The sequence below is a fragment of the Bombina bombina genome, chromosome 1 (assembly GCF_027579735.1).
Source record: "Bombina bombina isolate aBomBom1 chromosome 1, aBomBom1.pri, whole genome shotgun sequence".
In the NCBI taxonomy this organism is placed as follows: Eukaryota; Metazoa; Chordata; class Amphibia; order Anura; family Bombinatoridae; genus Bombina; species Bombina bombina.
Window position 1 is genome coordinate 429,097,225 of NC_069499.1, and position 25,467 is coordinate 429,122,691.

Here is a 25,467-nt window from a genome sequence, read left to right on the forward strand (position 1 = left end):
AAGCTCGGGTTTGTCCCAGTCTGGTATGTCTCATTATACTTCACTTTTGGCTTACAAATTTGGATATAACATTGCCTAATACATTCACATTGATCTATTTTAACATGGATCCTCTAATTAGATTTCAAGTGTATTTTGGAAAGAAGACTCGAGATTCAGAGATAGAATTCCATTGTAATCAAAATCACAATTTATTAGTATTCAAAGATATTCCTCAGAATCTTGCTATCTTTATTTGAATGTAATCTTCAGGTCTTGCCCATTTTGGATTCAGCACCTGGGTAGTGCTTGACAGTTGGTGGCTACATTTAGACAACACTAACACATTTTTACACATGTGCAGAATAGATAAATATCCATCTTATATGCTTTGATATTTTATTCTTATCATTAAGAGAGAAGGATAATTAAATATTCATGATGATAGGAGGAAATTATATATTAGATTGAAATTGCATGCTCTATCCAAATCATTACATCAACATATGTAATAGACTATTCCTTTAGAGTTACATTCTCAAATATTGATATTGAAGTTTTGATGAAACAATACTGTGTTTTAAATCACATCTTTTACTCTCGGATTACCTTTATATATAAGCATTTTCTAACAGCACCATGATGACATAGTTTAAAGTATATCTTATGTCTTGCATTGTGATAAATATGTATTGTGTCAGAAACCAGATTACTGTATATTGCACAAATTTATATATGTGCCACATGTATTATGCGCTATTTGTCACCAGTTATTATTCAAATTGTTAATTTTCTGCCTGGATTTATTTTGAAACAGGTACCAATAGTTATTTTTAGATGCCATAGATTAATATGATAAGAATCAGATGTCTAATATTTTAAGAAATAGGACATATGTGAAAGACATCATTTTCTTTCCACTCACCTTGATGAACTAATAAATTTAATTTTCATATTAGTGGTCTAGTCTTCACGTTTCGAAAGATATTCTTTTAAATAGTTTAGAATAATTTTATTTTATAATACCAAATATGTATATTTAAAGCTGATGTACAAATTGTGTTAGATAATATTTATTTATATCCTTAATAGTTAAAGTTAATTTGACAAGCCCGGAGGGATCCAGCACCAATGCAGACCTGCCTTTGCAGGATGCTGGTAAGTCCAGTTACTCATTCATACATCATTAAAGGTGTCTTTTGCAAAAATATTCGGATCATGATTATGATGAAGCATTCCATTTGAATAAAACTTATAATGTTCTCCTCTAATTATATATATATTTACTTTGTTAGTTTAATATTAAGATCTCAAAGCTTCTTAGTCTACACCTTTGTGCTTCTGAACATGGCTAGCACATGTTGATATTTTGTATAAATGTAGACAACAAGCATCAAGCGCTTTACACATGATAACTATTAAATGTTACGTGTACTATGCTTTTTTTCCGGATTTACAAAATACAGACAATCACATTTAATTATTAATCATCGATAATTATATATTTTTATATTTTATTTTTTATTTCAATTGCATGCTCCATCAAAATTATGAAATTCCTAACTTTGATTCAGAATCTCTTTAATGCAACACTGATGTGTGTCCTTGATCACCAGTAACACATGTTATAACATTTGATTTTAACATGTACACAACATATTATGTCTTACAGATATGGTTGTTACATGTGCGATGGAGGAGAATGTGGATCCCTTGGAGTCTGATGGTACATCAAATATATATAACAACATGTATATAACATATATTGTTTCAAAATCATTCTATTGAAGAAAACTAAAGTATACAGCTTGGTCCCTTTAAAATATATTATTCCATTAATTTTCAAATACACTACTGCCCCTCTTTCTATATCATGCAGCATGAATATAGAAATTATGGATTTAATTGCTTATTTATGTATAAATTGTTATGAATGACATCATGATGTCACAAGCATATTACATCCAAACAACCAATTGGATGCGCCATGTTGCGTAAGACGTCATATGCAAAGGTGTTAAATCCGTCATTTGATTGGATTACGTTGTTCCACGATATTGGATGCACCATATTTGCGAATGAGAACACAAGTTTAAAACCATCATTTTCTCGGTTTATGGATTGTGTCAATCATGTACATTGTTGAAACATAGATGATAAAGAGTAAAGAAATATCTTTTGAGGGCTGTCTCGTGAAAGAAACAAATGAAGGCAATGTGTTGTTGATCCCGAATATATTTTGAGGCAAGTGCTAATCCATGAATGTTAATGGATGAATGTACTAAATCTTGTTTAATATTTTTGCCAACAATATTTGCACATTAACAAATAATGAATGTGTTGTGTTTAATTGTGTACATTGAAAATTCCTAAACATTATTTTTGAAATCATGTCTCAATATGCATTCACCTATATAATGATATATATATATATGAGATGTATACTTTTTATAGATGTTATGTCCTGAAATGTTCAATATCATGTCATGTATCGATTCAACATCGTTGTTCTCCAAATATAGTACTGTGAGCAAGATTTTTGAAATGTAATTCTTAAAGAGACATGAAATCAACAAGGACAGCATGTGATGATGTTGTCTCAACACACTTGTAAAACACACTCTGCAAACAATCTGCCTCCATGGAGCTGGTCCCATGGAAGCCTATTAAATACAGAGTGTGCTCCACAAGTGTAAGAAGACAACATCATCACATACCTATTATTTACACATTACATTTAAAAAAAAAAAAAAAAAAAAATATATATATATATATATATATATATACACTGTGTGCAGAATTATTAGGCAAATGAGTTTTTTGACCACATCATCCTCTTTATGCATGTTGTCTTACTCCAAGCGGTATAGGCTCGAAAGCCTACTACCAATTAAGCATATTAGGTGATGTGCATCTCTGTAATGAGAAGGGGTGTGTTCTAATGACATCAACACCCTATATCAGGTGTGCATTATTATTAGGCAACTTCCTTTCCTTTGGCAAAATGGGTCAAAAGAAGGACTTGACAGGCTCAGAAAAGTAAAAAATAGTGAGATATCTTGCAGAGGGATGCAGCACTCTTAAAATTGCAAAGCTTCTGAAGCGTGATCATCGAACAATCAAGCGTTTCATTCAAAATAGTCAACAGGGTCGCAAGAAGCGTGTGGAAAAACCAAGGCACAAAATAACTGCCCATGAACTGAGAAAAGTCAAGCGTGCAGCTGCCAAGATGCCACTTGCCACCAGTTTGGCCATATTTCAGAGCTGCAACATCACTGGAGTGCCCAAAAGCACAAGGTGTGCAATACTCAGAGACATGGCCAAGGTAAGAAAGGCTGAAAGACGACCACCACTGAACAAGACACACAAGCTGAAACGTCAAGACTGGGCCAAGAAATATCTCAAGACTGATTTTTCTAAGGTTTTATGGACTGATGAAATGAGAGTGAGTCTTGATGGGCCAGATGGATGGGCCCGTGGCTGGATTGGTAAAGGGCAGAGAGCTCCAGTCCGACTCAGACGCCAGCAAGGTGGAGGTGGAGTACTGGTTTGGGCTGGTATCATCAAAGATGAGCTTGTGGGGCCTTTTTGGGTTGAGGATAGAGTCAAGCTCAACTCCCAGTCCTACTGCCAGTTTCTGGAAGACACCTTCTTCAAGCAATGGTAAAGGAAGAAGTCTGCATCCTTCAAGAAAAACATGATTTTCATGCAGGACAATGCTCCATCACACGCGTCCAAGTACTCCACAGCGTGGCTGGCAAGAAAGGGTATAAAAGAAGAAAATCTAATGACATGGCCTCCTTGTTCACCTGATCTGAACCCCATTGAGAACCTGTGGTCCATCATCAAATGTGAGATTTACAAGGAGGGAAAACAGTACACCTCTCTGAACAGTGTCTGGGAGGCTGTGGTTGCTGCTGCACGCAATGTTGATGGTGAACAGATCAAAACACTGACAGAATCCATGGATGGCAGGTTTTTGAGTGTCCTTGCAAAGAAAGGTGGCTATATTGGTCACTGATTTGTTATTGTTTTGTTTTTGAATGTCAGAAATGTATATTTGTGAATGTTGAGATGTTATATTGGTTTCACTGGTAAAAATAAATAATTTAAATGGGTATATATTTGTTTTTTGTTAAGTTGCCTAATAATTATGCACAGTAATAGTCACCTGCACACACAGATATTCCCCTAAAATAGCTATAACTAAAAACAAACTAAAAACTACTTCCAAAACTATTCAGCTTTGATATTAATGAGTTTTTTGGGTTCATTGAGAACATGGTTGTTGTTCAATAATAAAATTAATCCTCAAAAATACAACTTGCCTAATAATTCTGCACTCCCTGTATATACTTAATTACTTCCTGCTTCCCTTCTTCCCACGAGACGGAGGCTCTGGGGTGGGCAAATGCCCCCTTCGACGTGTCCTCATTGGAGATGGTTGGGGAAGAAGGAGAGTAGGAGTACTGTGAGTGGTTGGGGATTGACCAGGCAGAGTAGGAGATGGAGGATGCCCAGGAGCTGATGGTCCAGGAGCTGATGGTCTTCCCATTCCTGGATCTAGTCTGCTTGCCACCTCCCGGAGGACCTGCAATATATTATTTTGAACATTTAACATATTAGTTTGCCCTTTGATCAGATGGTTCACTGCGTTGGTCATAAACACTGTGTGTGCCTGTTGTGCCTTCCGGGAGTTCTGCATTTCCTCCAGGAAGCCCCTCAATATCTCCACTTCTGGGATTTCTGGGGGGATCTTCTCCTCAGTAGGAGAGGCTGCACAGCGAGCTGCACGGGGGGCTGCTGCTGCATGGGGGCTGCTGCTGCAAAGGGGGCTGCTGCTTCTGCACGGGGGGCTGCTGCTGCTGCAGGGATATCTTCTGCAGGGGGGCTTCTGCAGGGGGGATGGTGCAGGGATATCTTCCAGTTTTCCCTGAGGTGGCCTGTAATCTTCTGCACCACTCTCATGCCTGGGTGAAGGAGGAGCAAGTTCGTGCTGTGCTTCCTCCTCCCCGGCCTCAGACTCTGTATATTTGGAAATTAAAGAAATAAGAGAAATTAGCACAGTTCCAAATAAAGATGTAAATGTTATTTTTGAAAGTGTATTAATTAGGCTGCCTTCATAATTCAATTTTATTCACAGGCAATCGATATGATTTACGCATTTGCAAACCCGTCTTTCGGATAGCTAGATAGTCAATATGAATATATTTTTGCGTGCGTCTTAAATCTGTTTAAATGCACACCTAATCTGTAGGATAGATACTAATGTGATGGCTTTTCTTCAAATCCAACATTCTCAAGGTAATTCAGAATGAGTTTATGTAATAATGTTGAAAAAAACGTAATTGAGTTAGTCATATCCCTAATTTCTTTTGCGTGTGAATGGGTTATGAGGTGGATGTAAAGAGATTATTAATTGAGCTTACCATCAGATGAGAAGCGCAGGTTCCCGGCATCAATTCCTCCTTCGATACTGACTGCGGACACCTTGGAAATGTTGGAATGTAGCATGTCCTCCCAGCGGCTGTATACAAATGTCTGTTCCAGCCTGCCACCGGTCCCTGCATGGTATTCCCTCTCCCTTGAAATCTTCTTTTTGAGTTCACTTCTGCAGTCCCGGTAGTGGTGCTGTATTGATTTGACATCCCTACTGAACTCCCCCACTGCGTTGACGGCATCCCGGATCTCCAGCCACAACTTTTTCTTATCTGAAGGTGTTGCCTTTGGTGCCTGCAGCCTCCTAGCCCTCTCCATATAGGCTGCTATAAGGACCTCCTTCTCCTTCCTGGTATACCTCTCCTCCCTCTGCTTCCCCTGTGATTTGAGCCTCTGTTCTCCTGACTGTAATATACCCTGTCTGTGCTTCTGCCCTACACCACTGGGCCCAGCCACTTGTTCATCTTCAACAATATGGCTAAGCCCACCCACCTCTCCCCCTTCCTCTCTAGTTCCAATACCCCTTACTCTCCCCCTCCCTGTCCCTCTCTCCTGCCTAACCTCCTCCCTAACCTGCTCCCTCACCTGCTGACTAACCTGCTGCCTAATAAGCTCTAATAGCTCCTTGCTGATATCCTACCTTGGCTCTCCCCTAGGCCTCCTTCCCGCCATACTCTTTCAAAATGTGAAAGTGCACAAATGAAAGGTGGTCAAAATAATGAAAAAAAAGTAATAAGTGCTCAAACTGTGAATGGGATTTATAAAATAGGGTAAGGGGTTATTAATAAACAGACGTATAAAAAAAAGGAGTAAATGAGGGTATGTAAACAATAAGTTGGTGTAAATCAAACCAAATCTAACTATGGGATGGGTATGGGATTAAAGGGAATGGGGTATTGAGTGTAGGATTAAAGGGAATGGGGTATGAAGTGTATGTGTATGTGTATGTAGTGCTATGAGACAAGAATTCTTTAAAAAAAAAAAAGGGTATAAAACAAACAAATGAGGTAGACTTAAGATAGAAAATATGGACTGTTATGTTTTCTTGTTTTTCTTTTTTTGTTAAAATTTTTGTGACATATGAATTGTAAACTGACACCAAAGGAGTAAATGAGGGTATGTAAACAATAAGTTGGTGTAAATCAAACCAAATCTAACTATGGGATGGGTAAGGGAATGGGGTATTGAGTGTAGGATTAAAGGGAATGGGGTATGAAGTGTATGTGTATGTAGTGCTACTGATATGAGTATCTTTGTATTGAATGTGTTTGCGTGTAAATGTGTTTATGTAAGTAATGCACAAAAAAACAGCACTCGCACACTCACCCAAACAAACTCTCACAAACTCTTGCTCACTAAGGCTCTCTCTCTCTCTCTCTCTCTCTCTCACTCACTAACTCACTCACTCACTCTCTCTCACTAACTCACTCTCTCACTAACTCTCACTCTCTCACTAACTAACTCTCACTCTCTCTCACTAACTAACTCTCTCTTTTTTACTAACTAACTCACTAACTCTCGGAAACCTCCAACGCCTAGACCTGTACCTATCTCAAAAAAGCAATACAGTCAAGGAAGCCATGTTTCTAGTGTGCTTATATACCCTATGTAAATGGTTAATGATGTACCGGTTTGGAAAGTAAACAAGTTCTAGGTGTGCTTTAGTGAAGATTTGTATGTGTGCAATGTGGAGTAGTTGTTTTATTTTGTGCATGCTCATATTGAGTTTCTAAATGCACATATGTATTTCCGGAATGTGTATAATGCGATGATATCATAGTGATCATTTTGATAACAAATACCATAATATCACAAAGCCAAAAAAATGTGAAATAAATGTGATAAAGTAGTGAACAAAAAGTGATTTATAAAGTGTACTTTAATGAAAACTAAATACTTATAAAAGTTCATATAAGGATATGTGTGTTCTTCCAAAATCTTCACGCTTCTATTTTCTTTTGATCCTCATATGAAAAGAAAGAAAAAATGCCACATAGCGTAACTCTGTAACCTTTTCAAATGCAGAATGTGTGTGTACAATTGCTTACTCACATGAGATGGAGCTATAGCCAAGCTCAGGTTTATGCGCACACCCAATGTTATACTGTTGGGTAAACAGTTGCTTGAACAGGATTTTTGAATAAAAGGGATTTATTTAAAATATAAGTATAAAAAGCGCCACAAGAGCTGCAGAGACCACCACATACAATAGGATCGGCAATACAATCAAGTAATTGCTCACATTGAGCTTATACACAATACTAGAGACCGTGGTAAGGAGTGCAGAAACTTAACCACACGACCTCCCCCTTAAGAGTCCAGCATATGTTGCTCTCCTTACTGGTGTGCAGATTCTTGGAAGGACGCCAAAGAACAAGAAACAATGTATCCGACGTACGTTTCACAAAAGAGCTTTTTCAAGGAATGGTGTGCGCATGTCTGAAAATCCTATTTGAATAGTTCGTTAAACCGGATATCCGGTATTTAGTCCTCCATTTTGGAAGTGGGCATAATCATGATTATTTTTCCTTAGATTGAGGATATTTCAACAAGAAAACTCTAGACAATATATATATATATAGGTTAAGGACAATATTGGTTTACGTAAATCTTCATTAAAACTCCCTACATCTATTTCGTTAAAACAATATTTACTAACATGTCTATTACCTAACATATCGGTTAATACCATTTGTGGATTATTGTGTGACACGTCAACTCAAGTCACACTTGTCCCCCACCGATATTACAGCATTCTCTATCCATAACAAGAATATACATGTTTATATTGATCAAAACAAGGTCTTATCGTTTGAGAAGTAACATCATAATATATATAAATAGACGTTCTTCTACACACAATATTATTTGATAACATTCTCAAGCTTAAATGAACATTATAAATTATGATATGAGACACAAGTTATGTCATGATAACGATGATTATTTATATTTTGTGATTATTCTAGATCTACCTATAAGTAGATAAATAAAGGTGTCCTAAGTTAGTGAGAGGATTTTAAGAGGAAGGAAGCTGAGTTGTATCCTTATAAGAAATGATGTAACTCAAAGTCCTTGTTGAGGCCGTTCGGTATGAAACTGTCCATAATGTGGATCCATTTCATCTCAAGACGACCCAATTGATTCTGTACATCACCTCCTCTCCAACTACATTCTATCTTCCTGATACCAAGAAAATCAAGGTCTTCTATTCTCCTATTATGTTTTCTATCAAAATGTGCTGATAGTGAGTGTTTTTGAAAGCCTTTTTCTATATTATAAATATGTTCATTTAGTCTGGTTTTGAGAAGTCTGGAAGTGTGGCCAATGTAAATTAAATTACACGAACACCGTAATAAGTATATTACGTTCTTGCTATTACATGTGATGAACTGATTGATATCATAAGTTTTATTGCCATCAGCAGAGTAAAATGTGTTACAAACTCTCGATCCTTTTTTCATTTTCTTGCAGGCATTACAAAACTGACATCTCCTAAAGCCTGCTTGGGGAGAGGATAACCAGTTGTTATTTGGACTTATTTTTCCTACTTGTGTTATATTGTGTGAGAGTTGTAATTTTAAATTAGGTACCTTTTTAAAAATTATATTTGGTCTGTCCTCTATGACATCCATCAAACTTGGGTCTCTGAATAGAATACCCCAATGTTTCTGTATAATATCTCTGACTTCATTACTTTGGGTGCTGTGTTGTAGAATAAGTCTACTTGCTGCTTTGGTGTTATCCATTATCGGTATCCTTTTATTTTTTTGTTTGTACTGTAATAACTCACTCCTATCTAATTTCGCAACTTCCTCTATTTTTTCCTCTAAGAAGGCATTAGGATAGTTTTTTTCTTTAAATCTATCTTTTAGTATTTTTGCTTGGGTTTGGAAAACAGTCTCGTCCCTACAATTGCGTCTTAGACGCACAAATTGCCCCTTTGGTATGTTTTTTAACCAATGTTTCTGGTGACAACTATTAAGACTAATATAGTTGTTCACATCAATACTCTTGAAAAAGTTTTTGGTTTTTAGTATGTTGTCTTCTATATAGATTTCTAAATCAAGAAATTCTACCCTAGTATTACTATGGGTCCATGTTAGTGCTATGTTAAACTCATTGTTTGCCAAATATTTTTTAAATTCGTCCAATTGACATTCAGTTCCTGACCAAATCAGGAACAAGTCGTCTATGTAACGACGATAGGACACCAGATATTGCGCCCAGGGGGAATTATAGATGTAAAGATTTTCCCAATTAGCCATATATAAATTGGCATAGCTGGGCGCAAATCTGGTGCCCATCGCCGTTCCACTTATCTGAAGATAATAGTCTTTATTAAACCAAAAATAATTGGTCTCAAGAATAATCCTAATCCCATCCAGGATAAAGTGTAATTGTTTAGGGTCAAGGGTAGTATCTTCTTTTAGAATATTTTGCACTGAAGTGATGCCTAACTCCTTATCTATTATGGTGTAAAGAGATGTTACATCTCCAGTTACTAAAAGCCAGTCTGTATTCCATTTGATGTTTTGCAAATCATTCAATATGCTAATCGTGTCTTTTAAGTATGATTTTGTATTTTTGACATATGTTTGCAAAAATGTATCTATATAGGCTGACAAATTGCTAGTATGTGAATTGACCCCAGACACGATCGGTCTCCCCGGAGGGTTTTTTAGATCTTTATGGATCTTGGGAAGTACATAGAAATTAGCAGTTTTAGGGAACTTATTGTATATATATTGATATTCTTTCTTGTTTAGGATACTTTCTTTTAACCCTTCATTTAGATATTTTTCAATTCTTTTCTTGAAGGTAAATATAGGATTCAAATCTAATTTTTGTATGTACTTGTGTCGTTCAACTGTCTGAGGCATTCTTCAGTATATTTATTTCTGTCCATTATGACTGTGCCTCCGCCCTTATCGGCCGGCTTCACCACTATCTCATTATTGTTTTGTAATTCTTTTAGTGCTACCTGTTCCTCCTTAGTCAAATTAGATGTATAATTAGTTTTGAGATGTTTGATATCCCTATGCACTAATTCCAGGAAGGTTTCCATTGGGGCTGATTTGTATTGAGTGGGATTAAATACAGATGTGTTTTTCACTTCTGTGTGTCTGTATTTGTTGGGTTCCGGAATACTGTTTTTTACAATTGGACTATTCAAGAAATACTTTTTAATGCATAGATTACGTATGAATTTTTGCACTCCTATATATGTATCGAATTTATTAATCCTATAACTGGGGGCAAAATTTAGTCCCCTATTTAGGACTGAAGTCTGTGCTTCTGTTAATGTTACTTTAGATAGATTAAAGATACCTTTACCTGACTTTTCTTTATTTACATTTTCTATTGTAGGTTTTGGTTTAATGATTTTTTTATTTTTATTTGTCCTGCTTTAGGAGATGTCAGTTTTGTAATGCCTGCAAGAAAATGAAAAAAGGATCGAGAGTTTGTAACACATTTTACTCTGCTGATGGCAATAAAACTTATGATATCAATCAGTTCATCACATGTAATAGCAAGAACGTAATATACTTATTACGGTGTTCGTGTAATTTAATTTACATTGGCCGCACTTCCAGACTTCTCAAAACCAGACTAAATGAACATATTTATAATATAGAAAAAGGCTTTCAAAAACACTCACTATCAGCACATTTTGATAGAAAACATAATAGGAGAATAGAAGACCTTGATTTTCTTGGTATCAGGAAGATAGAATGTAGTTGGAGAGGAGGTGATGTACAGAATCAATTGGGTCGTCTTGAGATGAAATGGATCCACATTATGGACAGTTTCATACCGAACGGCCTCAACAAGGACTTTGAGTTACATCATTTCTTATAAGGATACAACTCAGCTTCCTTCCTCTTAAAATCCTCTCACTAACTTAGGACACCTTTATTTATCTACTTATAGGTAGATCTAGAATAATCACAAAATATAAATAATCATCGTTATCATGACATAACTTGTGTCTCATATCATAATTTATAATGTTCATTTAAGCTTGAGAATGTTATCAAATAATATTGTGTGTAGAAGAACGTCTATTTATATATATTATGATGTTACTTCTCAAACGATAAGACCTTGTTTTGATCAATATAAACATGTATATTCTTGTTATGGATAGAGAATGCTGTAATATCGGTGGGGGACAAGTGTGACTTGAGTTGACGTGTCACACAATAATCCACAAATGGTATTAACCGATATGTTAGGTAATAGACATGTTAGTAAATATTGTTTTAACGAAATAGATGTAGGGCGTTTTAATGAAGATTTACGTAAACCAATATTGTCCTTAACCTATATATATATATATTGTCTAGAGTTTTCTTGTTGAAATATCCTCAATCTAAGGAAAAATAATCATGATTATGCCCACTTCCAAAATGGAGGACTAAATACCGGATATCCGGTTTAACGAACTAGAAGTATTCAAATAGGATTTTCAGACATGCGCACACCATTCCTTGAAAAAGCTCTTTTGCGAAACGTACGTCGGATACATTGTTTCTTGTTCTTTGGCGTCCTTCCAAGAATCTGCACACCAGTAAGGAGAGCAACATATGCTGGACTCTTAAGGGGGAGGTTGTGTGGTTAAGTTTCTGCACTCCTTACCACGGTCTCTAGTATTGTGTATAAGCTCAATGTGAGCAATTACTTGATTGTATTGCCGATCCTATTGTATGTGGTGGTCTCTGCAGCTCTTGTGGCGCTTTTTATACTTATATTTTAAATAAATCCCTTTTATTCAAAAATCCTGTTCAAGCAACTGTTTACCCAACAGTATAACATTGGGTGTGCGCATAAACCTGAGCTTGGCTATAGCTCCATCTCATGTGAGTAAGCAATTGTACACACACATTCTGCATTTGAAAAGGTTACAGAGTTACGCTATGTGGCATTTTTTCTTTCTTTTCATATGAGGATCAAAAGAAAATAGAAGCGTGAAGATTTTGGAAGAACACACATATCCTTATATGAACTTTTATAAGTATTTAGTTTTCATTAAAGTACACTTAATAAATCACTTTTTGTTCACTACTTTATCACATTTATTTCACATTTTTTTGGCTTTGTGATATTATGGTATTTGTTATCACTTTTTGTATTTGATACCGTTGTTGATAGTGCACAGAATTTTATTGTTTAAAATTTTATAGATAGGTTTTTAAGACATTTCAAATTTCGTAGCACTTTATTATAAATTGGATCTTAGCATTTATTAATATACAAAGGTATTTTTTTAGTACCAACAGTTTATATACATTTTTGTATAATTTAAAAACACGTTTATTTATAACACGTTTTTAGTCAATCAGTCAGCATCTACTTTTGTACTACATACCACTCGCAGTTACATATGTGATTATATAGGGAGGTTAATATATTGTAAGCTGCACTGACACCTGTATTCACACACTAACTCTAAACAGACACTAATACGAATAGATAAGTTATTGAGACAAAATAGGCACGTTATTGGGATATTTCCATTTAAGATAAAACAAGGATCAGAGATGTCTTTATTTCTGAATAGACGCACAACTACATCAGGCGCGGATGATTTTTTTGATAACTCTGACACTACTAACGAGAGTTTAGAAAATCTATTAAGAGAAGTAGAAAAACATATGTCTAAAGAAATTAAATATCATCTAGAAATAGTTACACTAGAAAAATACTTGAAAGAACAAATCACACCAAGAGGTTTAAGGATTTTTAAGAATCCAACTTTTGGACAAGACAACCTTATGTTTATAACAAAATGGAACCACATTCTAGAAGAATGTACCAAAAAACTAATGAATTTAATCATAAATGAAAGAAAGAAATTGTTGGATGCAGTTAATGAAGAAATAAATATGTTAGAGCAAAAAATTATTCCTCATATGAATAATAAAAATTATAAGGATCTGTCACAGAAAATAGCCGAAAATCTAGACTCTTTGAAGAAAGAAATAAAAAATACCAAGAGAAAGAAATACTTCAGGGATCATGACGATTATAAAGAGAGAAAAGAAAGAAATTTTAAAACTAGGAACTCCAGAGTTAATAATTATAACAACAGCAATAGAAATATCACAGATAGTCGACACAGTGAGAATAGACTAGGGCATAACAACAGAGTCATGTACAATAATGGTAATAGAAACAGATATTATCAGAACACTTTGGCAAATAGGGAGAGAGAGAATTACTATTCTCACAACAATGAGAGAGACTCAAGACAGGGTCATAAAGGGAACGATTACCAGTATGAGTCAGGTAGTAGTAACCATATGCAACACAAAGGGAACCATTACCGCACAGAACAACAGAGGAAGGAAGATTATGACTGGCAACAACCCAGAAATCCCTTCAAAAAGCAGAGGGTATACTATCAGGAAGACATCTCTACACACAATAGATTTGACACTTTAAATAGATATAGCTCAGAAGACGATGAGGAGGTTTTTTTAGAGGCAGGCAAAAGGAAATACAATCGAACAGATTCAGACCTGTTCAACAAAAGGAGAAGAAATATGGACAGGGTAGAACATTGACAAATAAAAATAAAAAAATCATTAAACCAAAACCTACAATAGAAAATGTAAATAAAGAAAAGTCAGGTAAAGGTATCTTTAATCTATCTAAAGTAACATTAACAGAAGCACAGACTTCAGTCCTAAATAGGGGACTAAATTTTGCCCCCAGTTATAGGATTAATAAATTCGATACATATATAGGAGTGCAAAAATTCATACGTAATCTATGCATTAAAAAGTATTTCTTGAATAGTCCAATTGTAAAAAACAGTATTCCGGAACCCAACAAATACAGACACACAGAAGTGAAAAACACATCTGTATTTAATCCCACTCAATACAAATCAGCCCCAATGGAAACCTTCCTGGAATTAGTGCATAGGGATATCAAACATCTCAAAACTAATTATACATCTAATTTGACTAAGGAGGAACAGGTAGCACTAAAAGAATTACAAAACAATAATGAGATAGTGGTGAAGCCGGCCGATAAGGGCGGAGGCACAGTCATAATGGACAGAAATAAATATACTGAAGAATGCCTCAGACAGTTGAACGACACAAGTACATACAAAAAATTAGATTCGAATCCTATATTTACCTTCAAGAAAAGAATTGAAAAATATCTAAATGAAGGGTTAAAAGAAAGTATCCTAAACAAGAAAGAATATCAATATATATACAATAAGTTCCCTAAAACTGCTAATTTCTATGTACTTCCCAAGATCCATAAAGATCTAAAAAACCCTCCGGGGAGACCGATCGTGTCTGGGGTCAATTCACATACTAGCAATTTGTCAGCCTATATAGATACATTTTTGCAAACATATGTCAAAAATACAAAATCATACTTAAAAGACACGATTAGCATATTGAATGATTTGGAAAACATCAAATGGAATACAGACTGGCTTTTAGTAACTGGAGATGTAACATCTCTTTACACCATAATAGATAAGGAGTTAGGCATCACTTCAGTGCAAAATATTCTAAAAGAAGATACTACCCTTGACCCTAAACAATTACACTTTATCCTGGATGGGATTAGGATTATTCTTGAGACCAATTATTTTTGGTTTAATAAAGACTATTATCTTCAGATAAGTGGAACGGCGATGGGCACCAGATTTGTGCCCATCTATGCCAATTTATATATGGCTAATTGGGAAAATCTTTACATCTATAATTCCCCCTGGGCGCAATATCTGGTGTCCTATCGTCGTTACATAGATGACTTGTTCCTGATTTGGTCAGGAACTGAATGTCAATTGGACGAATTTAAAAAATATTTGGCAAACAATGAGTTTAACATAGCACTAACATGGACCCATAGTAATACTAGGGTAGAATTTCTTGATTTAGAAATCTATATAGAAGACAACATACTAAAAACCAAAAACTTTTTCAAGAGTATTGATGTGAACAACTATATTAGTCTTAATAGTTGTCACCAGAAACATTGGTTAAAAAACATACCAAAGGGGCAATTTGTGCGTCTAAGACGCAATTGTAGGGACGAGACTGTTTTCCAAACCCAAGCAAAAATACTAAAAGATAGATTTAAAGAAAAAAACTATCCTAATGCCTTCTTAGAGGAAAAAATAGAGGAAGTTGCGAAATTAGATAGGAGTGAGTTATTACAGTACAAACAAAAAAATAAAAGGATACCGATAATGGATAACACCAAAGCAGCAAGTAGACTTATTCTACAACACAGCACCCAAAGTAATGAAGTCAGAGATATTATACAGAAACATTGGGGTATTCTATTCAGAGACCCAAGTTTGATGGATGTCATAGAGGACAGACCAAATATAATTTTTAAAAAGGTACCTAATTTAAAATTACAACTCTCACACAATATAACACAAGTAGGAAAAATAAGTCCAAATAACAACTGGTTATCCTCTCCCCAAGCAGGCTTTAGGAGATGTCAGTTTTGTAATGCCTGCAAGAAAATGAAAAAAGGATCGAGAGTTTGTAACACATTTTACTCTGCTGATGGCAATAAAACTTATGATATCAATCAGTTCATCACATGTAATAGCAAGAACGTAATATACTTATTACGGTGTTCGTGTAATTTAATTTACATTGGCCGCACTTCCAGACTTCTCAAAACCAGACTAAATGAACATATTTATAATATAGAAAAAGGCTTTCAAAAACACTCACTATCAGCACATTTTGATAGAAAACATAATAGGAGAATAGAAGACCTTGATTTTCTTGGTATCAGGAAGATAGAATGTAGTTAGAGAGGAGGTGATGTACAGAATCAATTGGGTCGTCTTGAGATGAAATGGATCCACATTATGGACAGTTTCATACCGAACGGCCTCAACAAGGACTTTGAGTTACATCATTTCTTATAAGGATACAACTCAGCTTCCTTCCTCTTAAAATCCTCTCACTAACTTAGGACACCTTTATTATCTACTTATAGGTAGATCTAGAATAATCACAAAATATAAATAATCATCGTTATCATGACATAACTTGTGTCTCATATCATAATTTATAATGTTCATTTAAGCTTGAGAATGTTATCAAATAATATTGTGTGTAGAAGAACGTCTATTTATATATATTATGATGTTACTTCTCAAACGATAAGACCTTGTTTTGATCAATATAAACATGTATATTCTTGTTATGGATAGAGAATGCTGTAATATCGGTGGGGGACAAGTGTGACTTGAGTTGACGTGTCACACAATAATCCACAAATGGTATTAACCGATATGTTAGGTAATAGACATGTTAGTAAATATTGTTTTAACGAAATAGATGTAGGGAGTTTTAATGAAGATTTACGTAAACCAATATTGTCCTTAACCTATATATATATATATTGTCTAGAGTTTTCTTGTTGAAATATCCTCAATCTAAGGAAAAATAATCATGATTATGCCCACTTCCAAAATGGAGGACTAAATACCGGATATCCGGTTTAACGAACTAGAAGTATTCAAATAGGATTTTCAGACATGCGCACACCATTCCTTGAAAAAGCTCTTTTGCGAAACGTACGTCGGATACATTGTTTCTTGTTCTTTGGCGTCCTTCCAAGAATCTGCACACCAGTAAGGAGAGCAACATATGCTGGACTCTTAAGGGGGAGGTTGTGTGGTTAAGTTTCTGCACTCCTTACCACGGTCTCTAGTATTGTGTATAAGCTCAATGTGAGCAAATACTTGATTGTATTGCCGATCCTATTGTATGTGGTGGTCTCTGCAGCTCTTGTGGCGCTTTTTATACTTATATTTTAAATAAATCCCTTTTATTCAAAAATCCTGTTCAAGCAACTGTTTACCCAACAGTATAACATTGGGTGTGCGCATAAACCTGAGCTTGGCTATAGCTCCATCTCATGTGAGTAAGCAATTGTACACACACATTCTGCATTTGAAAAGGTTACAGAGTTACGCTATGTGGCATTTTTTCTTTCTTTTCATATGAGGATCAAAAGAAAATAGAAGCGTGAAGATTTTTGGAAGAACACACATATCCTTATATGAACTTTTATAAGTATTTAGTTTTCATTAAAGTACACTTTATAAATCACTTTTTGTTCACTACTTTATCACATTTATTTCACATAGTGATCATTTTGCATAACATTCTCCTAATTTAGTATCTCAAAATCTAAATGCTAATTTCTGATGGTATAGTATTTGTTAAGTGTTGTAAATGTTTATTTAGAATAATGTTTCCTAATCGCCAATGCAAATGTTTTGTTTGTGTATAAGTGTACAATTATTTTTTCATGTTGTTTTCCCTGATGCAGATCGCAACGTATTTTCCTAATCCTCGTTTAGTGTAAATGTTGTGTAGTATTTGTTGTAAAGGATTGTGAATGTTGAATGCGTACGTGCTATGTTGTGTGAGCGATTGTTTGTACATTTGATCTGATTCTTTTTATTGTCCATTATGTTTTATGTGTAATATGACAGAGCAATGTGTAGTTCTCGCAATATCGATTGTTAGATGAAAAAATCAGTCTATTCTTCAGTTTGCCTTGATCTCTATGGGAGAACCCATTATGCATCCGTGATTACACTAGGGAAATTAATGCAGTACTCGTGTTACCGCGATGCGTAACAAGTTTGTTTTCAGACTCGTAATACCTACGTTATGAAGAGTGCGCAATGAAAATAACGCATACGCTATTTGAAAACAGCCATTACGCCATAACTTGTAATCTAGCTGATAGTAAATAAGGGTATGATTACCCAGACTGGGAGTGGTTTAGCTGTCACATCCCTAAAAGGCTTTAGGACTGCCACTAACTGACCAATCATGGACAAATCATACTTACATATTGGACTCCAGATGCCAATATATTGATAAGAAGCCATACAATGGGGAGCCTTCTGTTGCTCCAAGATATGTTCCAGCATATCCAAGGTCAAGTTCCACCTAGTAGTTATGTCTTGCTTAAGACAATGCTGGGGAAGCTCTGCCATCTCCTCTTCTTACCTAAGGAGCTGACTGGATGATGGAAGTGGCCTGCAATCTGTCTGCAGCATTCAAAAAAAGTTGCTAACCTAGAATTATCTTCAGGGACAGCAGCCTTTACCACCAGGTGGAGAATGTGAACCGAACAATGATAAAAGTAATTCTCATGGAGAGCCTTCCCCATATTGGGTACTCGGTCAGTGATAACAAAACCATTTCCACCTTAGTGACTTCCTGCTCTCTTACCCACTGTGCCACCATCCTCCTAAGAGCCTGCAATATATTTTCAGTAGTATGCTGCTCATCCAACATCTTGGCATGGAGGAGGAATGATCAGTATGCCTGCAGTTCTATTGACTCACTCCTGCGCTGACCAGAACTGCCTGCCACTGCACCACCACTAACAGTAACACAACTACTCTCGTCCCCATCACACACCATGGTCTGCCACCAGTGTGCCATCAAAGAGAGGAAGGCATGATAGCTGCTAGGAGCTATCAATCATTTGTTGGTAAAGTGTTCTGACTAGCCAGAAGCCTTTGCCAGCTCATCGTTCAACACAGCAATGCAGGATCGATATAGTCAGGGACTACGCTACCACTGAAAGTGCTGCTTGAGGGGAGGCAGTAGTGGAAAAAGGCTTCTTTCATTAACGGCTAGAAAGGTTCCCATTCCAGCATGGCAAAGGGTGCACCACTGACAGCTACCAGCTGACCTATCAGACTGGCTAATTTTCTGGATTGCTGTCTGGATATGTCCCTAGAATTAAACCCCCCAAAAATCCTCTAGGGTGTGCTGAGTACGTCATTGTGATGTTAATGGTGGTACCTGACTCTCCTGACTGGCTTCAATATCATGTCCCCTGTCCTGCCTACTGCTGGTAGTGCTGCTCCCATTAGGTGGCATTTCCAGCTGTGAGACTGTTGTGCTCTTGTTGCTGAATACGTCATTGTGATGTTAATGGTGGTACCTGACTCTGCTGACTGGCTTCAATATCATGTCCGCTGTCCTGCCTACTGCTGGTAGTGCTGCTCCCATTAGGTGGCATTTCCAGCTGTGAGACTGTTGTGCTCTTGTTGCTGCTTGCCCCCTCCCTTCTTCCCTCAATCACACATCCTTGTGGTGTGTGCAGAGATGTTGGTTCATCCCGGAGCTGGTGAGATGACCCAATACTTTTCCATGGCTAATCTCTTTGCCACACAATTTGCACTTAGCAAGGCAGCCATTTCCAATGCTAACAAGGTGTTTCCACACTTTTGAGTGACGTGAAGAAGTTGCTGCCTCTGCTTGCCCTTCTACCACTGTTCTCCTTGCCAGAACTTTGAGATGTGGCAATTTAAATTCTTTCTGCCCTCCCTGGAACACTTCTTCCTCTTCTAGTGTTAGTGGTTGTGGTGGTAGTGGTGGAAACTGTAGTGGAACAGACAGTGACTCTACCACTGACAGAGATTGCACTACTAGTGGAACTGGCAACATGGTTAGTGGATGAGGTTGTTATAGGAACTTATGGATGCACAACATGGAATGATGGTGGTGATTAAGAGAGAGAAAATACAGGAGGAGACTGCTGGTCTAAATGTAGGCTGGAAATTGTGCTTCTACTGCCCATAGCACATGAACTCTTTGGAGGTATCTCTTTCTCCTACACCATCTCTTCAGGCTTTTTATAAAGTTCCTCCTGGTCAAGAGCAAAGGCAGACATGCTGGGAGTTGCAATAAGATCCCCATCACACAAAATAGAGACTGGGTAAGAAACCAGTTCAATACTTCCCTCTTCTCCCTGACTGATTAACACAATGATATCTTCCACATCTCCTGCAGGGTCTGCCTTAGTGCTGCTTTTGTAGCTGTGCTTGCTCAGAGGCAACCTTTCAGATTGTGTTAAACCCACCGGCTGCTGCTATAAAACATGGAGGGAATCAGGAGAGTGGTGGAACTGGCAATGTTAGAACTGATGGGGTGAACACTGGTGCAGGTATTTTTGGGAGTAGACTGTGTAAAGGGTTGATGCGTACACTGTGGCTGCTTGATAACCATGGACCCCTCCCAATCCTAGTACTAAGCTATAAACCAAACAATGTCAATTCAACCTCTTCACCTTGAGTTTCCCTCACTGTCCACTTCTGTTTTAGGGGTGGGCTAACACAACCCTTACTGATACTCATGCTGCTGCTGCTACTAGTTGCAGTAGGCACTGCATATTTCTTACTTCTGGTTGACATGGGAATGCATGCTGCAGCTGCTATAAAACATGGAGGGAATCAGGAGAGTGGTGGAACTGACAATGTTAGAACTGATGGGGTTAATACTGGTGCAGGTGGTTTTGGGAGTAGACTGTGTAAAGAGTTGATGTGTACACTGTGGCTGCTTGATAACCATGGACCCCTCCCAATCATAGTACTAAGCTATAAACCAAACAATGTCAATTCAGCCTCTTCACCTTGAGTTTCCCTCACTGTCCACTTCTGTTTTAGGGGTGGGCTAACACAACCCTTACTGATACTCATGCTGCTGCTGCTACTAGTTGCAGTAGGCACTGCATATTTCTTACTTCTGGTTGACATGGGAATGCATGCTACAGCTGATGCTGAAAAAGACAACCCTGCTGCTGCTGCCACAACTGCACGGTTCCTTTAGTTGATTAAGCTGGGTGTGCAAACAATGACCTTGGAAATGGTTTCTGACTCTGTAAAAAAAGAACCAACAGTTCTTGACCCGATTACACAATAAATTACACAATAAATTACACAATAAAAATCAGACACATGCTCTGCACTGGTGCTGGTACTACTGGTGATAGTGATGGTGGTAGTGGCAGCCAGAAACATGGTACATTCTGACCAACTAACAATATGATAACAGAACTATGTAATAATTAAGGATTTTATGAGGGGGGGGGGCAACTGCAATAGCAATAATTATGTTGTCAGATCAGTTAGACTAGTCATATTCCCTAATATATCTTTACAGATATATAATATAATATACATATTATAAATATTTCCTAGGTAACTATAGAAAACAAAATTTAAATATTAATGTGCACTAATTACAAGAAAGAAAAACATAATTATGCACACGAAGGGTTAAACTATTTAAAATGCATGCATATTTAACAAAAAAGGCAGTAGGCCTAACTATTAGTCACATGCTATGCACCCACAGCAATATTATTATTAAACTAAACTAGCAAGTTAAGGTTAAACTAACAGAAAGAAAATAGAGTGTTTATGCACAAAAGGGTTAAACGTTATTGTTATTGTTAATTTAGTTTTGCCCAAATTAAGGCAGCTGTGATGCAGTGTCCATTTAAGAGAGTCACTTCTTTAGATTTTGAAAAATGAGTTACAGGAGCCAGCAGCATGTGATAGTAATTGGATTCCTCTGTTAGCAGCATAATAACTTAGTCTATTTGCAACTTTTTATTTTCAGTCTGCTCTACAAAACGGGTAGGGAGGGAGTCTGCAGGAAAGAGTGAGAAGATTGGTGTGGGAGGGGGGAAGGAGTGTTGAGGGAGTCATCACATCCGGCTGCAGCTGAGAGCGGCAGAGAGACAGGCAGGTGTTGGTGCGGTGGCCGTGCTGCGGGCTGTCTGCCGAAACATGGCCAGTTGTTATCTTCATGGTTCCACCATCTCCCGTTGACTGTAGGTCCTGTGCAGAGTGCAGCAGCCTTCCTAAGCCAACAAGAGCAGCCACAGAGAAACTGTGAGTAATACTTGGCTGTGTCTGCTGTTTTTTCAAATTGGTATGGGCTTAATTAAATAGTGGGGGCTTAATTATGTGTAAATATAATATATATGATATATATATAGATATATATAAGATATATAATATATATAGATATATGATATATATATATATATATATATATATATATATATATATATATATATATATCTAATATATATATATATATATACTGTATATATATATATATATATATATTATATATGATATATTATATATATGATATATATAATATATATAATATATATAATATATATATATATATATATTTATTTATTTTTTATTTCATAATGAATTTGAGGCCGCAAGAAGCCATGCCCCAAGCCACACCCTCTCCACGCCCACTTAAAAAGTGTCCAGGAATTTTCTGGGCAAAAGGTGGCAACCCTAGGGCAGATCCTGCATGTACTTCTCACCTCAGCCATGCTTTCCTGGACATTATGAGTTACACATGTTGCAAGGTGTACAGGGAGGAATAGGAAAAGTGCTGTCCAGAAACACAATACATGTACCTTCCTGCACACCCTGCCACATGTGTAACTCATAAGTGTCCAGGAAAACATGGCTGAGGTGGCAACCCTAGTCTTGATGTTTTCAGCATCCATATAAAAACTCTAAATTCAAAGATAGGAAAGTTTCACAATCCAACATTCAAGGTAGGTTGGAAGTATTTAGTATTTCCTTTTGTTATGAAAATCTGTCAGCAGACACAGGTTTAATATGCAGTCAGTTTTCAGCAGTTTAAGATAGATTTCTTGCAACACAAGGCAGAAAACACAATAAATTAACACAGCACCTGTTAATGGGCAGGGAATGCCTTAATAAGCATAGGAGCATAAAGGGGAGTGTTTTCTTAAAGGTAAACTTGTTAAAGTGATGGTATCACCATATAATCATAAAGTATCAGAATGTGACAGCAGCAGGCCTACCTATCTGTCACAAGCGATGCCCCCACAGCAATATAATAACTGATTTTTTTTATAAACTAAACATGCAGTAAAGGAGTATGTTTATGCACACTAAGGTTTAAAAGTTATTGTAAATTAGGTTTTTTTGCCCAAATTAAGACAGCAGGCCTTCCTATCTTTCACAGTCTATGCCCCACAGCAATAAAATAATTACATTTTAATAAACTAAACATACAGTTACCGGCAAGAAAATACAGTAATTATGCAAGAGTTAAAGTTGTGCAAAAAAATGTTTACCCCTCCAAAAAAGCCAGCAGATCTACCTGTCAGTCAGAAGCTATGCTACCACAACAATATAATTATTAATAAACTAAAAGTGCTGTTGACAGCAACTAGATGGAAGTGTTTTCCTGTACAAAAGGGTTAAAGATTAATTTACATTTTTTTGTCTAGCTACACATCAAACGTTTTCGTGCAGTTTTTAAGTTAAAGTTTTACTGATGGCGAAATTAGAATTGTTTTTCTGCGCACAAAGGGTTAACATTTTATTGTAAATATTTTGCACAGCTAAAAAAGCAAGCAGGCCTGTACAGCCACACGCTATGGCTTGCCACACAGCACAAGTTTACATGCAGCTTTTAACTCAAAGCAGGCAAGTGGGTGCCCACAAAGCAAAAGTTAACCTTACATTCAGTTTTTAAATTAAAGCTTAACTGACTACAATAATAAATATAACTATTATTCTGCACAAAAAAACAAACACATTAAGTGCTAGATTATGAATGGAGTGGTAGTTTGAGCTCCCGCTCGCATGTTACAAGTTAAAAAAAAATATGTTTTCGCTTGAGCGCTAACCCGATGCATGTATAGATATATACAGATATTTATAGGAATATCTATTTTTAAATACTAAGAATGTTTTCCCCTATGTGATGAACATTGTGAATGGGAAATATTTACAGTAATTACTTATACAAACTTCTAAATATTACATAAATATGATTTTTACATCTGTTCAACTACTTGACTGCAAAGGGCTCCAATACACACACACACACACACACACACACACACATATATATATATATATATATATATATATATATATATATATATATGTGTTTACTGTATATGTGTATATATATGTCTGTAAATACACATATAAATACATTTGTATGCACAAATAAGTATATATATATATATACTTATAATGTATATACATACATATTCATATTTAGATATTGTGTATGTATATCTGTCATATTAAAATCTTGTCTGTACCTTTAATAGTAACTACCTACCCTATATCACCTAATTCCTCACATTCACTTCTGCTTGATTATTGCAAGTTACACTCCAGTCTAGCTGTTTCTTTCATTATTTAGCACAACTCTTGCTATAGAATCTCTGACACTGCAAATCCTACCTGAACTTTCTATGCTATATTGTCTTCAAGTGGATGTCTGATATCTCTACATCGGTAGTGTTCTACTTTTGTACATTTGGATGAAGTCCTTGTGAGCATATAGGATTTATTTCCTGTTCTCCACTCTTTAGCTTTACTGCTATTTTGCCCTCCTTACACGTATTGGGGTTTCAACTACACAGACACTGCCACTGTTTGTCAACTTTACTAGAGCTCAGGTATCCACTTCATATTCAATAGACACTGTCTGGTCATTTCCTTTCCGGTTCACTCAGCCGTGTCAGATACATTTTGGTTTCTTGCTCACTCCTATAACCGCTACCACGCCAGCTCCTCCCCACCTGTATTACGCTCATCAGTTCCAGGAACACGGATCATCAACCATACTGGCACCTCTGTGTAAACTATGTGTAAAGTCATGTTCCAGCATTTTGGACTTCAATCATTCAAACTAAGTAATGATATATTCTGTTGTTTTTTCTTTAACCAGTCTCTCAATTGTACATTTTGGGCTCCATGTACTAAGCCGTCAATTCATCCGTCATTGTAGACGCGGATAAACTCGCCGTTACTCGCCGCGGGCGAAATGGTGTCCGCTGTCGCTATGTACTAATATTCCCCCAATAAATAGACAAGTCTAGCCCGCCGCGAGCAGTTGCGGATTGTTGATAAATTTGACGCCTCGCTCGCCGCGACTAAGCTGATGGTACTTAACTTTCAGTTGAATTGTCTGGCCAATTATTAACACGTGACATGCAAGGTGTCACGAACATCATAGTAGTCGCGGGAATAGAATTTTGCTCCTATAAAAGTTCAACTTATCTAAACAACTTTATTATTGTTCAAAATTTTTTGAAGAGTGATAACAGAGCGTTATTTTTGTAATATTTATTTACAATTTGGATATGGCTTCATCTGGATCTGATAATATATAAATATTAATATAAAAATAA